The sequence below is a fragment of the Tamandua tetradactyla genome, unplaced genomic scaffold (genome assembly GCF_023851605.1).
Source record: "Tamandua tetradactyla isolate mTamTet1 unplaced genomic scaffold, mTamTet1.pri scaffold_119_ctg1, whole genome shotgun sequence".
NCBI classification, from domain to species: Eukaryota; Metazoa; Chordata; class Mammalia; order Pilosa; family Myrmecophagidae; genus Tamandua; species Tamandua tetradactyla.
In genome coordinates, this window is record NW_027518265.1 from 233,951 (window position 1) to 246,709 (window position 12,759).

A 12,759-nucleotide genomic window follows, 5' to 3' on the forward strand; every position below is an offset into this window, starting at 1 on the left:
CCTGTCATTACAGTTTGACTTTTATGGTTACATCTTTTTTACATATCATCACCTCTGTCATGATTTGAAAGGCCTTCTTATTTTGCCTTCAATTAAAGAGAGCATTTAACTTTTTCATCAACATATTTCATCAATATATATTTATAGAGTTTTAAAGTATAACTTGTCCCCAAAATGTAAATTATAGCTAGTTGAATAATGCCTGTTTATTTGGGAACTAGTCATGTTCTTCCTCTATTCTTGGGTAGACACACCAACAATATGAAACCAGGAAATGAAACAAATTTCAGAATTTTATCTTCTGGGAATTTCAAAGGAACCAGAACTGCAGTCATTTCTATTTGGGCTCTTCCTGTCCATGTACCTGGTCACCATCACTGGGAACCTGCTCATCACCCTGGTGACCATCTGTGACGCCCACCTGCACATGCCCATGTACTTCTTCCTCTCCAACCTGTCCTCTGCTGATGTCTGTTTATCCTCCACCACCTTCCCAAAAATGTTGGTGAACATCCAGATGCAGAGGAGAGTCATAACCTATGCAGGCTGCCTCACCCAGATGTCTTTTTTCTTACTCTTTATAGGATTTGATGGTTTTGTTACAAAGCTTACTGGTGTTATGACTGTTCTTTTGTGCACCGTTGGAAATACCCCACTTTTTCTGTGACTATGATCAGATGGTCTAACCTGCCTGTTCTGACACTTTCCTCAATGAAATAGTGGTGTATTTTGCAGCTGTGCTGCTGGGACAAGGGCAATTCATTGAAATCATTTTCTCCTATTCTAAGATTGTTTCCTCTATACATGTGATCTCATCAGCTCTGGGGAAATATAAAGAATTTTCCACCTGTGCATTCCACCTCTCTGTGGTCTTCTGATTTTACAGTATGGGTATTGGTGTGTACATGAGTTCTTTTTCTATGCCTATTGCACACACAAGTGCCAAATCCTTATTCATGTACACTGTCGTCACACTCATGCTGAACCCCTTCATCTACAGTCTGAGGAACAAAGAGATAATGGGGGCTCTGAAGAGACTCCTTGGCGGAAAAGCATAAAATGGTCATTGGTCCCGGAGCTGAAGAAGTGCAGTGATGGAAGGGCTCAAATCCTCAACGACTAAAGTTATGATTCTTTGAAATATCATGGCAATTAAACATATCATAGAGCTATGACATTAAATATGTTGAAGAAAAGATTAAATTATGCATGTTGTTACTAAAGGAGAGAATTGCTGTTGATGGTTTTCATCAACTCATAAAGTAAGAAATCTTGACTTTGATGTGCAAGATATTATGCACTGGGTTGCAGGACTGGGTTGCATGTTCTGTATTACTAATGGGAAATAAAAAAGATTCTTTTCATTTCTCGAAAGCAAATAGCTGAACTTTCTCTAATTTTTGCCAGAAATATTAACTTAACCAAAATTAAATTGTGTATTTAATTACAGCACAATCAATTGGCTGACACTTCCTTCCAAGTTTTATAGCTTTAACGTTCAAAACTCTGTTCAATCTTCATGGTGAAATGATGATTTACTCAAAAGCTTAAAACCCAGCCTAATAATTCCTCTGGGAATGGAGTGTTGTGAGTAAGGGCACAAATTAATCCTGAATATAGATGCATGTCCATTCAACATCTACTGCTTAATTCAAATGGAATCTCAAATGGAGTCACATTTTTTTTTGCATGGACAGGCCCAGGAATTGAACCCAGGTCTCTGGCATGGCAGGCAAGAATTCTGCCTACTGAGCCACTGTAGCCCACCCAATCAGTCACTTTTTAATATGCTTCTCTGAAATCAACTGGAATAGCAGTGTGATCATAAATACTGTCCTCAAATATCTGAAGGAATCTGTGATATAAATAGCAGTTGATTTTTCTATCTGCAAGTCTTCTTACACTGATTATTTTCATGTTTACATCTAATCATTGAATTAGGAAGTCTTGATGTATAATGTGTTATTATGCATATATATTGGGATGCATGCTAGACCTTATGTTCTATATTATTTGAATGGATAGCAAATATGACTCTTTCCATTCCTCTAAGCAAATATCTTCCCTTTCTCTATATTCCTCAAAAACTTTAAAGGGCACTTAATTGAAATATTTTTGTATTTTCTCTTTTCTCCAACTTTTTTTTATCACCTATATATTCAAAACTCCTTTCAATCTTCGTGAACAGATTACAACTTATTTAAGTGCTTGAAATCATTCCTAAAATACTTTCTAAAATAAAGAGTGTATTGATTCAGGGCCATGAGTTATTCCTGCATAAACATGCATTTTCCTCCAACATCTCCTGCTTTCTTGCAAGAGAACCTCAGTGGTAGTCATTTTTTAATACACTTATTTGAAATGAACTTGAATAACAGAGTGATTATGCATGCTTTATTCAAGTATTTCATGGAATGACAAATAATAAGAAGCATCCTATTATTTTAATGCCCTAATTTTTTCACATTGTTTATTGTTTATTGTTTCAGCTAGTAATTGCTGCATAACAAACTGTCTCAAAAGTAAGTGGTTTATGGACTGGCCATGATGGCTCAGCAGGCAGAGTTTTCACCTGCCATGCCAGAAACCCGGGTTCAATTCCTGGTGCCTGCCCATGCAAAAAATAAATAAATAAACTGAAACTAAAAACAAAAAGTAAATGGTTTATGAGAATGCTTGATTATTGCAGCCAATTCTGTGTTGTGGAGATATTTTGATCACTGTAATGCTACTCATTGCAGTGCAGTCAGCTTTTTGTCAACTATGAAGCCTGGCTGTGTCCCCTCATATATTGGGATTAGGTGGTAATAGGTTGGTCTAATGTGCACTTGACAGTGGTGTTTCCTTCATGTTTCTCTCATCCTACAACAGGCTAGCCTGGGGTTTTCCACATGGCTGAGGTAAAGACCCAAGGGAGAGCTACATAAACGAGCAGCTCTTGATGCAAAACTGTTACTTCCATATTATTCTCTTGGCCAAAGAAAATTAAACACTTTCAGCTTAAATAGAATCAAAGGTACATAAATAGATTTGATCTCTCAATAGGGGAACTGTACAGTCTAATGGAAAACACATGGATTTAGAGTAAGGTGGAAAAATGGGCCATTTCTGCAAAAAGTCTACCTCAAGAAATAATTTCAATTCAATTCAATAATATGCATTGGGCTCTTTCAAAACCCAATCCTTGAATGATGACTCTTTCCATTTTGCCCTAAGTGGCATTGTGAAATTCTTGGAGAACAGGGTGAGATCCAAACTATATTTTACAATCAGCTATGGAATTTCTACTACAGACCACCATGGCTTCCTCAAATATAAATATTCCTCCATGCTCCTCATCTCCTGATCAGCATTTTTATCCTCAGTACAAATAAACGTTTTTCCTTCTCATGTCTCCCCAAATGCAGGAGCATCTTGCCTGACTTGATAACCCAGAAGAGCCCAGGAATTACTGTGGGGATGGCAGGTTTTACCTGAAGTTTCTCCAGAGACACAGAGATGAGCATGTTATGGATGAGGCACAAAAATGGAAAATTCTCCAATGGTTAACCCTGGAGGATTCGATGGGTTTCAGTCCTCCTCATTTTCTCAGCCACATGCTGTTCCCATTTGCTGCATTTAATCTCAATTTCTGGGGGTTCTCTGTTTCAATAGCTGGGGTTCTCCTTCTCTAGGTCTTATCTTTGTCTTCTTTCTCATCCTCACCCTTATGCCACTTACCATTTTTCACTATTTTCCAAAATGTAGATGTAACTCAATTATCCAGAACTGATAGATAGATAAACAAGATGTGGTTTATACATACAATGGAATATTATTGACTCATAAAAAGAATGACGTTTTAATTTATGCTCCAACATGGGTAAACCTTAAGATATCTTGCTGAGTGAAATGAGCCAGACACACAAAAAAGACAAATATTATATCAACTAGCATCTATGAAATACATAGAGTAAGCAAATTCATAGAGATAGGTAACAGATTACAGAGCACCAGGTAACAGGTGCCATGGGATTAAAGAGATATTGTTTAGTGGCTACTTAATGATTCTATTTGAAGGGCTGAAAAGTTTAGATGTAAGATGTTAGTTATGGTAATCAAATATATTCAATGTAATTATCACCAGTGAATCATACATTTGAAGGTCATAAGATTATGAAATACTGAGCTTTAGTAATGCAATAAAAATTGTTTTAAATTTTGAAAGTATTTTTTAAATTTTTTCCAATTTAAATGAATAGAAATAATATATCCATTAAATAAATTAAGCTCCATTCAATGACATGGGAAAAAATTAAATGAGACATCCCATATAAGTTAGTAGAAACATGCTATGGTGCATAAAAGTTCTAAATGTATTTCTTGTCATTAATAAAGATTTTATAAATGAGGGACTCTATAACAGGTCCTAATTTGTGTTATAAATATTATATTCCTAAGTGTTTTAGCAAAGCCTCATCAAGCAAAAGAGTGTAGCATCTATGGCTTTATGTCAAATAAACAGTTATCCACTTGAATGGAAAGGACAATAAGAAATTTCTGGATACAACAACAGGGGCTCTGTCCTCCCCCAGAGTCAGTGCTTTGAAGATTCAATGGACCTAGTTAAGAGAGGTTCCCCAGTCTTAGACCTCGGATAAACATTATTTCAAGGATTGGATAATCTTTTATTTCGGTGGTTAGATCGAAGGAAGGAAAATGAGTTCATGAAGGATGAATCATACAACTGGATTCATCTCAAAACCTGGTCTCTCGGGAACAGACAATCAGCCAGTGAAATTTTTTTCTGTCAGACTACTTTAGCAAAGAGATATGATGGATCAGTGATTGTATTAACAAGAGACAGTTGTGCCTTAAAAAGCAGCTATTTAGTGAATATCTCTTCTATGGCTGTCCCTAAGCTTATGCAACCTCAGGCTACATGGTCTTTGGGGTGTTATCGCTGACTGGGGGAAGGATACCTGACTCCGTCGTGCTGACTTTTGTCTTGAGACAGAGCTTCAGTTTCCTTTATCAAGCACCCAGGTAAGAATTGAACTTCCACCTGGAGACCTTCTTTATGAATACCGTATATAGGGTAGTTGGAGAGGCAAGTACATACTGCAGGATGGGGTCAGACTGAATGGAACCTGAGAGCTTTTATCTGAGGTCATCTGAGTGTTAATTGAATCTTGCCCATGACCAAGAGTTATCCTTGCTTGCTTTCTTGTTTTCTTAATTTATGATTGCATTTACTATTTTTCATATTTTTATAGAGGAGGATTCCACTGAATTTGGCAATGCAGGGGTTCATTGTTAACATATAATATTAGGAATGGAAGCCAAATTAAAATAATATATATAAGGGTTAAAGTGAATCTAGAAAAGCAGAAAATCAGACCAAGGAGATTTGTATTTAAGGCAAGTAGGGAAAATCAGAGTATTAGTTATGGAGGTATGGGCTGTAAGGTGAGAGCATTTCTTTTTTATTTTAAAGATAAGATATATTTTAAGATGTGTGTGTATGGATGGGAAATTTCCAGTCCAATGCAGGTAGATACTGTGCTGAAACATCAGTACATGAGATATGCTTTATCACATTGATTATTGATATGAAATATCAAACCTTTTTCTCATTAGAAAGGGGTAAACTAAAATCTTTACTTGATGATTATTCCTTCATTGGTGAGGTTAAATATTGTTGGTTTATTAGCCATTCACTTTCTCCTTTGCAAATTGTTCAGATATTTTATTTATGTATGCTTAGGTCTGAGTGTTTTAATCTATTTTTTATTATATTATTTAAAAAAAAACTGCAGGTTTTCCACCAATTTCGTTGTTCAAATATTAGTTCTTTTATGTCTGTATAGATGTAATTGAGGTGAAATGTTAAAAAGATAATAAACTTTGTGTGGATCTGCTTATTGGTCCTACATGTTATGTTTCTCCCATTGCTTGTCAAACTAAGAAAGTTCTGTTTCGTTTGAGTTCATAAATCACTTTTTATGCACATTGCATCTTGTTTTCACATCTCTGTTTCCTTTATGCTATTTTTTCTTATTTTGATTAGATCTATTTCTACAAGTTACATCACCATCTGCCATTACTTAGAAGAATGCTTCTTTCCAAATTGGCTTTCACATTCATCCTAGTCAAAAGCATGTTTGCATCCATATATATATTTTTAGCATGGGCAGGCTCCAGGAATTTAACTGGATCCATATATCTTTATATGGGATAAAATTAGAACTTCTGAGACTGCTTTGCACGCAGTTTTGAAAACTATATTTGTATGTTATTTTGTTTCCAAAACCTTTTCTATTTAATTATTAATCTACATCAGTATTATTAAATTATTGTTATTTTACATCTTGTCTTTCTGAATGTAGATTTAGATATTCCATTCAGTTTTGTCTAATATAGTTATATTGAAACAACTATTTGTCATCTGGATTCATTCTCCCTGCCAATTTTTTGTTTCATAAATTTATATTTTCTACAAGTTTGTTGTTGGAAAAATGCATACATTTTCACACACTTTCCCTAAAACACAAAAGAGAACAAAGCAGCTGCAGTCCCTGACCATTTATCATACATTTTACAGGAAAATTGAAAATACAATTATAATTGTGCATATGCCATAAAATCCATGGAGAAACATCATATGAAGCAAAGAACTCAGAGTAACAGCAGAGATTATTCTCATTTGCCATGATGTTAGGGAGGGTGTTCTGAGAAGACCTGTGCATTTTGGACAGGGAACAGAAGCAAGGCTGCAGTATGCCCTTTGGACTTGTCAAAAAAAAAGTGGTCAGAACTGAAAATTCTAAAACAATTAATAACAGATCTGTGCACAAGAAAGTGAGTGTGGAATCTGCTTCATCCATTTGGGTCCATAAAAAAGGCAATGCATTCAAATAAATATAGCACAGACCCAGAAAGAACAGGGAGGCCAGAGCGAGATGTGAAGGATGAGATGAGGCAGGAGCAGCAATAACCTCTTCTCCATCTGTGGCCCTTGAGTCTAAAGGAGCCTCCTAAGTAGGCTGCCTGTTCTCTCCCCATCCTCATTCATTCATTTGAATCTCCATTCATAGGACATTTACCCCATTAACAGGGACTTCTTTCTTTTAAAATTATCCTTGCCTTTAGTGTAGGGGCTTCTGAAATTTTGACCATTTGTCAGAGTCAGATATACACTTAACTTGTGATCTGTGATGCACACACCAGCATGCACACACACGCACATAACCACAGTTGAAGGAAATATCATAAGGTTATTTTGAATGCACTTTACTATGTAGGAGACACTGGTGCACTTCATGGTGTTTTGTTTACTCTATTCTTTAATTGTCACAACACACAGCACTTACCCATCTTTGGGATATAATCTAAGCAAATCTCAGAGGTATGCCTTCAACACATATTTAAGCAATCCTCTGCTGCATCACTTTTTCTCACCATTGGCATTTCTGTGAAGTCACGTTCTTTAATTCATTCTTGTAATATATGTTTCACCAGTTATTGTTATAGCCATTTACAAACTCATCAGATTTGGGTAGAAAAGTTTCTACAATCCTCAGGGAACTAACTTCTGGAGAGGAAGCACATGGCATAAAATAAAAGTGGTACACAATCATAGTTCTAACCATAAAATTAAGTGCACATAAGAAGTCATAGTCTTCTTTTGAGAATGTACAGAATAATATTTGAAAGGACTTGACTCCAGCCTGCCCTGAAGGGATATAGGATATCCATAAGGAACAGGAGTGAAAAAACTTTGAGTGGAACTACTGGAGAGATTCCAGAAGAGGGAAGCAGAAGTATAAAGTCACTGAATATGGAAACTACGGAACTCTGGCAAAGGTGAAAATCAAGTTTAATGTCTTAGATGCTATAAGTAAGGAAAATTTCAGGCCGATTACCCTAACGAATATAGATGTAAAAATTCTCAACAAAATATTAGCAATTTGAATCCAACAAGACATTTAAAGAATTATACACCACACAAAATATTAGCAATTTGAATCCAACAAGACATTTAAAGAATTATACACCATGACCAAGTAGGGTTTATGCCATGAATGCAAGGATGTCTCAACACAGGAAAATCAAGTAATGCAATATAGCACATTAACATATCAAAAGGGAAAAAGCACATGATGATCTTGATTGATATTGTAAAAGCATTCAGCAAAATTCAACATCCTTTCCTGATAAAAACATTCCAAAATATAGGAATCAAAGGTAACTATCTCAATGTGATAAAAAGACTACATGAAAAAATGATAGCCAACATTGTACTCAATGGAGAGAGACTGAAAGCATCCCCCCTAAGACCAAGAATGAGACAAGGATGCCCACTGTCACCGCTATTATTCATAATTGGCTACACATTCTAGCTAGAGCAATCAGGCAGGAAAAAGAAATAAAAGGCATCCAAATTGGAAAGGAAAAATTAAAACTTTCATTATTTGCAGATGACATGATACTATATTTAGAAGATCCTGAGAACTCTACAGCAAAGTTACTTACACTAATAAACAAATTCAGCAAAGTAACAGTATATAAAATTAAAGTGCAAAAGCCAGTAACATTTCTACACACAAGCAATGAATTAACTGAGGAGTCAGTTAAGGAAAACATTCCATTCAAAATAGTGACTAAAAGAATTAAGTACTTCAGAGTTAACTTAAGCAGGGATGCCTAGGATCTGTACCCATAAAACTGCATAATGCTGTGAAAAGAAATTAAAGAAAATCTAAATAGGTGGAAAGACATTCCATGCACATGGATAGGAAGGTTAAATAACGTTCAGATATCAATTTTAACCAAACTGATCTACAGATTCAACACAGTATCAATCAAAATTCCAACAATCTACTTTAAAGACCTGGAAAAGCTAGTTCCAAATTCGTCTGGATGAGGAAAAGACTCCAAATAGCTAAAAGCATCCTAAAAAAAGAATGATGTGGGAGGATTAACACTTCCTGATTTTAAAACCTATTATAAAGCCACAGTTGTCAAAAGAGTATGGTACTGGCACAAAGATAGAACCATTGACCAATGGAATCAAACTGAGAGTGCAGAAATAGATCACCAAATCTATGCTCTACTCATTTTTGATAAGGCCCTTGAATCCTCTGAACTGGAACAAATTAGTTTTTTTTTTAAAAAAAAAACAGACATGGAAGAACTGGATATCAATAACCAAAAGAATGAAAGAGGACACCTATCTCACACCCAATACAAAAATTAACTCGAAATGGATCAAACACCTAAGTATATGAACAAGCATTGTAAAGCTTCGAGAAGAAAATGTAGGGAAACATCTTCAAGACCTAGTAATAGGAAGTTGCTTGCTAAATTTAAACCCAAAGCACAAGCCAACAAAAGAAAAAATAGATAAATGGGAGCTCCTGAAAATCAAATGCTTCTGCACCTCAGAAGACTGTCAAAAGGATAAAGAAGCAGCCAACACAATGGGAGAAAATATTTGGAAATCACATATTGGACAAAGGTTTGATATTCTGTATACACAAAGAAATCATACAACTCAACAAAAAAGAGCAAACAACCCAATTATAAAATGGGTTCAAGATATGAATAGGCATTTTTCTGAAAAGCAAATACAGATGGCTCAAAAGCATATGAAGAGAGGCTCATTTTTATTGGCTATAAGGGACATGCAGATCAAGACTACAATGAGATACCACCTCAAACCTATAAGAATGACTGCAATTGAACAAAGAGAAAACTATAAATGTTGGAGAGGATATGGAGAAATTGGGACACTTATCCACTGCTGGTGGAAATGTATAATGATGTACTCACTCTGGAAGACTGTTTGCTGGTTCCTTAGGAAACTAAATATTGAGTTGCCTATGACCCAGCAATAGCTCCACTTGGTATATACCCAGAAGAGCTGAAAGCAATGACAGAAACAGACATTTGCACACTGCTATTCATAGCAGCATTACTCACAATCACCAAAGATGGGAACAAGCCCAATGCCCATCAACAGATGAATACATTAAAAAATGTGGTATATACATATGATGGAATATTATGCAAGGGTAAGATAAAATGATTGCCTGAAGCATATCATAATATGATGAACCTTGAGGAAATAATGTTGAGTTCAATAAGGCAGACACAAAAGGATAGACACTGTATGATTCCACTTTTATGATCATCATAAAGGTAAAATCAGAATAGAATATAGGACACTTAGAGATACATATAAGCTAGAGATAGGTGAATGGTTGACTAATGTGGCTGAACTCCAATGTAAGGAAATAGATAGAAGTGAAAATGCTTCTCTAATGGTTCTATAAGTAATTTTACCATATTGAAGATGTACAAGATTGAAAGGGGTTTAATAGACCTATGTGTCCTGATAAGTGACACTAGAAATATGAATAGTTCTTGCAAAAACTACTTCAAAGGGATGATTTGTTTACAAACAGTGTTTAAATCTAGGGTACAGGGAGAAAATTGCTATTGCATCCTATGGGCTATGTTTAAAAGGAAACCATCAGCAGTACCATAGCAACAACAAAGGTAAATAATGGGGGGGAATGACAAGAGTTAAGAGGAGGTTTAATCTTCCTATTTGGCAAGGGTGTGTTTATTGGTTTTCTTTCTCTTGGTAACAGTGAAACTATCTGAAATTTAAGAGTGTTGATGGAGTATGGGCTTTGGGCCCTATTGGTGAGGCTTGATGAATGCAAGTGGCTGAAGGATGCACTGACTGAGAAGTAGATTGGTGAATGATGGTGTATACTTATGAATGAATGTTGTATTGCTACAAAAAGGAATGAAGTCATGAGGCATGCAACAATGTGAATGAACATGTGGGACATTTGATGAGGCAAAATAAGCCAGAAACAAAAGTACAGCAATGGTATGGTGTCCTTTAGAAAATGCTTATAAGAAAAGAAGGGCCTAGATTGAATGCTTTTGCACCAGACACATTAAGTATGGAGTGGTAATTATTATTTCTGAATTTTGAGAGGTTGGACATTTACATATAAATAATATGATATTTAGAGATAAGAATGAAGCCAGTCAGTTTGGGGTTAAAGTAATTCAGAACACAGAGGTAAGGAAGACATCATATTTTAGAACCATATATACTCTTTGAGACAAAAGGAAGAAAGGCTTTTTGTTCTGGAATTGAAATTTTCTGTAACACATAATCTAATTCAATGTATCTGTATAGCTCATTTGAACAATTGAAACACAGGTAGCCCACAATAAGAAAGAGGTCCTGTAATCCAGTATATCTTAATGTAATGCCAGATACATCTTAGAGTATATTACGCAGATAATCAAAAAGTAAAATCCCTTGAGGGATGGGGAAAAATATGGAACTATTAAACTTTACCACCAGGGAATCCCCTGACACTGTGTCATATTTAGGGACACCCAAATCAATAGGCCATGCTCTTGATCTTGAGGCTTACTCTTGTGTAGGTAGCAGGGAAGCTTACCCTACCTATAGGCATGCCTAAGCATCACCTCTGGAAGACCTCTTTTGGTGCTCAAATGTGGCCTCACTCTCTCTAAGGCTAACTCTGCAAGTGAAATCATTGCTCTCCCCCCTATGTGAGACATGTCATCCAGGGGTGAAAATCTCCCTGCCATAATGGGAGATGACTTCCAGGGATGAATCAGACCCTGACACCATGAGATCAACAATTCCATGTGACCAAAAGGGGAAAAGAAGTGTAATTAATAAAGTATCACAGAGAGATTTCAAATAGAGTCAAGAGGCTACTCTGGATGTTGCTCTTATGTAAGCTTCAGTTGTAACTTGGTACCTATCATACTGTTCCAAACCCCAACCAGGACCATTCCAGCCAATCCTAAAGAACACCTAGGACAATATGTAAGATTCCACAACTTTTCCATGCACTAGAGTAACTTTCAAGAAACCTGCAACCTCCAAATTGGTCTCTGGACCAGGTAAGTCCTGAAACCTACAAGGCCCAGCCTCTCCAGAACATCAGATAGTTCCATCTCTCCACCCCATATTATAGACAGAACCTTCCAACATGAAAAATTTAGAATGGCCATAGGCCAAACATCCCTAAAAGAGGGGTGGAAAGATCAAAGTTGATGTTGGAGTTATGCAGAGAAGATATGATTTATCAAATGAATATGAAGCTGAATCATTAAATTAATATTTCCTTTAGTCTCTAGTATCTTAGAGCAGCTAGAAGTAATAACCCAAAATTGTGGAATTGTAACCCATTTAAACCTCAGAAATATGTTCTACAACTAATTGTGATGCTGTGCTTTGGATTTTATAGCTTTGTTGTATATACGTTTTTTTCACAAAAAAAAGAAAAAAGTTGATTGTGATGATAAAAAATATTTATGCTTTCTACCCTCCTAAAAAATCTGAGAGGATCATATGTTAGCCCTTGACAAACTCTTGGATCTGTCACGTAACTAACTGTTGAAAAGTGCTTTGAAAACAATTGCTTTATTTCTTTCTTTGCTTTGTATATTTGTGATACTATACACTGAAAAACTTATAAAAACTTACTTAGCAATATTTGGCTTTGGCTCACAAAATTTGTGAGCCTTGTTGCTTACTCTTATCAAGTATGAATTAATACTCTTGATTTTAGATTCATCCATTAATTTTCCTTTTTAACCTTTTAACTCAATTTCTTGTTCATTATCAGACAGACTTGCCAATGAACCCCTTCTAAAGCCATGCATTTCAGTTTCCTGATACTTGTCAGACTTACCCAAATATAACAGTAA

General features: G+C 35.7%; 1 pseudogene; it reads left to right on the forward strand.

Annotated features, from left to right (window-relative positions):
• The first annotated feature begins 274 nt into the window (after window positions 1-274).
• LOC143673090 (olfactory receptor 7A10-like) lies at window positions 275-1,058 on the forward strand (annotated as a pseudogene).
• Window positions 1,059-12,759: the final 11,701 nt, after the last annotated feature.